This window comes from Macrotis lagotis, chromosome 5 (assembly GCF_037893015.1).
Source record: "Macrotis lagotis isolate mMagLag1 chromosome 5, bilby.v1.9.chrom.fasta, whole genome shotgun sequence".
NCBI lineage: Eukaryota > Metazoa > Chordata > Mammalia > Peramelemorphia > Peramelidae > Macrotis > Macrotis lagotis.
The window spans coordinates 68,637,875-68,643,938 of record NC_133662.1 but is presented as its reverse complement, the minus strand read 5'-3'; the positions used below and the strand labels follow the sequence as shown (position 1 = coordinate 68,643,938).

The 6,064-nt window shown below is 45.3% G+C and overlaps 1 pseudogene; it reads left to right on the top strand.

Annotated features, from left to right (window-relative positions):
• Positions 1 to 4,265: 4,265 nt before the first annotated feature.
• LOC141489752 (histone-binding protein RBBP4 pseudogene) lies at positions 4,266 to 5,543 on the top strand (annotated as a pseudogene).
• The last annotated feature ends 521 nt before the right edge of the window (positions 5,544 to 6,064 follow it).

Sequence of the window (6,064 nt, the reverse complement as noted above, 5' to 3'; positions counted from 1 at the left end):
TGGGCCGTGCTGTGGTCCATGACCCTGCTAGACCCGCCACCTGGATTTTTGATACCCCCTTTGACTCCACTCAGAAGAATGAACTATATGCTATACTTCAGGCGTTACGTCTCTACAGAGACACCCCTTTTAACCTTATTACTGACAGTATGTATTGTGCCATGCTAATCCCTCGTTTAGAAGATGCCTTCATTTCCTCGACTTCTTCCATTAGCCCACTCCTTATACAGCTGCAATCCTCCCTCCGTGATAGAAACCACCCCCTGTTTGTTCTTCACGTGCGCTCTCACGTTTCTTCCACCGGCCCCATATTCCAGGCCAATGCGGAGGCAGATAGGGCTCTCTTGTTAAACCTGTCCACACCTGCCCAGCTGGCACATGGTAAGTATCACTTGTCATCCAGGTCGCTCCGGCACCTATACAGCATTCCCCGGAAGGAGGCTCGCCAAATTGTGCGCTCCTGCACTTCTTGTGCTCCCTTTAGACAAGCCCTCCCCGCGGAAAGGTCTAACCCACGTGGGGACGGCCCCAATGCTCTTTGGCAGATGGACATTACTCACCTGGGTCGTAAGTACATCCATGTCTCGGTGGACACCTTCTCCTCCTTCACCTTCGCCTCTCTACAGCCAGGAGAAGCGGTTAAACACGTTCTCTCACATCTATATGCCCAGATGGCTGTCTTAGGCGTCCCCTCGGCTATCAAAACCGATAATGGGCCCGCCTACACCTCGAGAGCCTTTGCTTCCTTTTGCAAAGAATTTTCCATTTCCCATTCCACCGGGATCCCTTACAATCCCACTGGCCAAGCTTTGGTAGAAAGAGCAAATCGCACACTCAAAACTACGCTCTTTAAACAGAAAGGGGGAGTTGGCAGGTCACTGACCCATTCAGACCTGTCTCAGGTACTATTTACCATGAATTTCCTACAAGTCAGGGATGATGGCACTACAGCCGCCCAGAGATTTTTCTCCCCAAAAGGACATGCTAAGAAAGAACCAACGCTCCTGCCCTCTCCCACCAAGGCCCTACCAGGCTCTAAAGTCATGTGGAGAGATGAAGAGGGAGGTTGGCATGGCCCTGTAACGGTAAAGAACAGAAAACAGGGCCACCTGTCATTTCATCCCGAGGATAAGATAGAAGAGCCAGAAAGATGGCTCCCTGTTTACAAGATAAGAGACCTTGATTAATGCCCAACCCTACGGGGTGAGAGGAATTTCTTCCTTTTTCAGGCCTTCTGATCGTCGTAGGGATCCTTGGAGGTGCTCCATCTGAAGGAAATCCGACATGGGGAATACTCCGAGTTATTCCCTCTCCCCTTCCGGTAGCACGGAACTCCCCGATCTACCCTCGCCTGCTAGTGACCAATACATCGATGGGGCTCAGCCCAGCAGGGACAAAAAAGGGGACCCAGATCCGAGGCCTTCTGGGTTGGCGACCCCTGGTGAATCAAACTCAACGGGACTTCACGATTCCTCGGTGGGGCCCCTCATGTGTGGCCACAGGGGAAGACATCGAGGATCCCATACCATGGAGGGATTGCCAGATGGCGGGAGGATACCCCCTTGAGGGTGAACAAGGACGCTGATTCTGGGAATCACCCTACTTGTTGTCTGTTTCTGCCGCCTAGCTAGGCGACAGAGGGGCTATATGCTTCTTACTCAGAAAACCTTCATGGCCATGGAGACGGGGGAGGATCCCCAAGTCTGGCTAGCCGCCATGCATGACATGTGACACCTAGGGGTAAGACGAGGTAAACCCCAAGACGGGCAACCTCTCCTCACCCAGCCACCTAAGACAGGCCCTGAGGGTGTCAGGCGCCTAGGACGGGCAAGGTCCTGGGTTGAAGGAGATGACCTAAGACAGGGTTCCTCGCCCCCGGCTATCAGAGGCCAGTAGAAATGACACCGCTTAAGGCTAACCTCAGCACCGCTTAAGGTCACACCAAGTGATAACCTTGTAAAACAGAAAGGGGGAGATGTTGGGGGCGGGGGGAAGAGGCTTGGCGGTCGCTTAGAGGGGGAAACATAATCACCTTATAAGGGAATGTTACAGAACTCGGCCCCTCATTGAGTAAGAGTTCATGGAAGGGAGGACAGAGGGGATAAAAGTGTCTGCTGAGAGGTTGGGGGGAGCGGGAATGTGATCACAGAAGAATAAAGACTCATTATCCACCTCAGGCGCTCTGTCTGGTTCTTCCCCCATCAAAGAGTGGGGGCCGGAGGTACCCCGAAGACTCATCACGTGTTGGACTGGTGAGTAAGAGGACGGACTAGCATAAAGAAGCCGGCGTTGTAAATAAAAACCCGGCAATCAGCCAGTTAGTAAGAGGGAAGAGAATTCCTCAAACTTAAAGATGGCCATGAGATTCTTATTTAACTAAAGAAAGTCCAAGACGAGACATGGTTGGTTTTGTGATGTAGATCTCAAGAGTTACTCATGTAGAAGATGAACATAAACTATCCACTCTGAGCATTCAAAAGTCCATTTCATTTTGGGAGAAAATGTAATGAATATAATTTATTTTGAATGTTTATGGGAGGATGTTGTATTTTATTAACACAATTGAACTGTCATGAGCATTTTCTGTGATAGAGAAAACAAATAAACACATAATACCTGATATTATTCAATGTATCTTTTCTAGAAGAGATTCTGATACCCATAATTTGGGATGCCATTCATAAATTTCTCATAAGATATTTACCCATATTTTCACTATGAAATAAGGACAGCATCCCAAAAAAATACCCAGTCAGATGTCTCTGCTTTGTGTCCTGTCCCATGTGAGTCAATAGCCAGAGTCCTTGGGTGAGAGGTCTCCTTCCCTTCTGAACCCTCAGTGAGGCTTAAATCAATATTTTAACATATTTTCATTTTAAATTATTTTTAACATTCATTTTCTTAAATTTTCAGTTTCAAATTCCTTCTCTCCTCCAACCCCTTCTTCATTCATTGGGAAGGCAATCAAGCAATAGGAAATCAATTATACTTGTGAAGCCATGAAAAATATATTTCTATAAAAGCCATGTTGAAAATATGTAACAAAAAGATTTAAAATTTCTTAACTACAATCCGAGTTCTTAAGTTTTCTCTAAGGAGATAGATAGCATTTTTCACCACTGGATCTTTGGAATTTTCATGAATCCTTATTTTGATTAGAGTAACTACCATATTTCCCCACGTATAAAAGATTCATCCATTTTTGAAAAATTTGGGAATCTAAAAACTGAGGGCATCTTATGCAGTGGTTGTAGATTTTTTTTTACTTAATTTCCTGCTTTTTTGTGCTTGTCTTTGAGCTCATTGTTTCACATTTGTTACTGGTATATTAGGTTATGTTTTGCCACATTTTGCCCAGAAATGACTCAGAAAAGATTTTCTAACAGTAGTGAAATCACATTATAAGTGATAGTTTGCAAAAGTGAATGGAAATCAGGCAACTAGGTGGCACAGTGGATAGATCACCGGCCCTGGAGTTAGGAGTACCTGAGTTCAAATCCGGCCTCAGGCATTTAATAATTGCCTAGCTGTGTGGCCTTGGGCAAGCCACTTAACCCCCTTTGCCTTGCAAAAAAACCTAAAAAAAAGTGAATAGAAATGGTGCTGTTGAATGTCAGTTTAGTTCTCCTCTAACTGAGAAAACAATTCAAGATGGTCTATGGGAAGAAGAAACCCTACTGAAAATTCAGTTTCTTTGCCACTACAAAAAGGACCTTTTTCTTTGATAGACCTAATAGTGATGATTGGTGAATCAAGGGAAGCTAGGTGGTGTAGTGCATTAGAACACTGGCCTTGTACTCAGGAGGAGGTGAGTTTGAATCTGGCCTCAGACACTTGCCACTTATTAGATGTGTGACATTGGGCAAGTCATTTAATCCTGATTGCTCCATATCCAGGGCCATCTCCATTAATCCTGATTCATATCTGGACCCAGATGGCTCTGGAAGAGAAAGTGAGGCTGGTTCCTTAGCACAGCATCCCTACATATCCCATTCGTGTGCTTGTCATGGTATCACCACCCTGATTTCACGGTCTTTGAAAATGAAAGACAGGCGAGGAGTGAGCGCCCTCCCGCCCTCCCCGCCCCTCCGCCCTCACCCCCTGCTCCGCAGCGCCGCGACCCCGGCAGCCCCCGGCCCCTCCGCCCGCCGCTCCAGCCCCGCTGCTGCGCCCGCCGTGGCCGACAAGGAAACAGCCTTTGATGATGCTGTAGAAGAACGAGTGATCAATGAAGAATATAAAATATGGAAAAAAATACTCCTTTTCTCTATGACCTAGTGATGACCCATGCCCTTGAGTGGCCCAGCTTAACTGCATAGTGGCTTCCAGATGTGACCAGACCTGAATGGAAGGATTTCAGCATTCATCGACTTGTCCTGGGTACACACACATCAGATGAACAGAACCATCTTGTGACAGCTAGTGTGCAGCTTCCTAATGATGATGCTCAGTTTGATGCCTCTCACTATGACAGTGAGAAAGGAGAATTTGGAGGCTTTGGTTTAGTTAGTGGGAAAATTGAGATTGAAATGAAGATTAACCATGAAGGTGAAATGAACAGGGCCCGTTATATGCCCCAGAATCCTTGTATCATTGCAACAAAGACTCCATCCAGTGATCTTCTTGTTTTCGACTACACCAAGCACCCTTCGAAACCAGATCCTTCTGGGGAGTGTAACCCAGACTTGCGTCTCCGGGGACATCAAAAGGAGGGCTATGGGCTATCGTGGAACCCAAATCTCAGTGGACACTTGCTTAGTGCACCAGATGATCATACCATCTGCTTATGGGACATCAGTGCAGTTCCAAAGGAAGGTAAAGTAGTGGATGCAAAAGCCATATTCACAGGACATACAGAAGTAGTTGAAGATGTTTCTTGGCACCTGCTCCATGAATCTCTCTTTGGATCAGTTGCTGATGATCAGAAGCTCATGATCTGGGACACACGGTCAAACAATACTTCTAAACCAAGTCACTCAGTGGATGCCCACATTGCTGAAGTAAATTGTCTCTCAGTCCTTATAGTGAGTTCATTCTTGACACAGGATCAGCTGATAAGACAGTAGCATTGTGGGATCTTAGAAATCTGAAACTAAAGTTGCATTCCTTTGAATCACATAAAGATGCAATATTCCAGGTTCAATGGTCTCCCCACAACGAAACTATCTTGGCTTCTAGTGGCACTGATCGCAGGCTGAATGTCTGGGACTTAAGTAAAATTGGAGAACAGTCCCCTGAAGATGCAGAAGATGGACCACCAGAATTATTTTTTATTCATGGTGGTCACACTGCCAAGATATCCAATTTCTCTTGGAACCCCAATGAACCTTGGGTTATTTGTTCTGTATCAGAAGACAATATCATGCAATTTTGGCAGATGGCTGAGAATATATACAATGATGAAGACCCTGAAGGAAGCATGGATCCAGAAGGACAAGGGTCCTAGACATGTCTGCATTGGTGCTGATTTTTAGACTCCCCTTTCTTCCCAAACTGAGATTGATTTAACACTGGTTTTGAGACAGACTTTTTGTCCAGACATTCTTCTATTAACCCAGAGAAGTGAATGATTTCTGAATATTAACTGTGGGGGGGAGGGGGTGACTTAGCAGAGCCACAGACCCATATTTAATTTTTTTCCAAGAACTTTTTATGAGCAAATCCAGCTCTGAAATCTGATTTAGCCACAGAAAATGGACCATGAGTGTTTTATTTTTCTTCCTAAGCTATAAATGCAAGTTTTTTGGGCTAATTTAATAAAATTAGAATGGGGTAGGATTTATATCCAAGTGAGGAGTCTGAGCCACTGAGGTATTAGCGTTGTATCTGAACTCCTTTCCCTTTGTTTATGGAGATTCAAAGACTAAAATTGGCATGGCTGACTTTCTAGGGTATAGTTTATCCTGTTGTAGACTGGCCTACCCTTCCTGGTTTCCTCTGTAACCAATCAAAATTTCTTATTAAAATTTTTTTCATTTTATTTAATGGTTTTTCCTTCCCTAATGACTTGTTTATTCCCTCCTTCCACTTCTCATCTGGTGAGGGAGAAACAGCCATGTGAAAT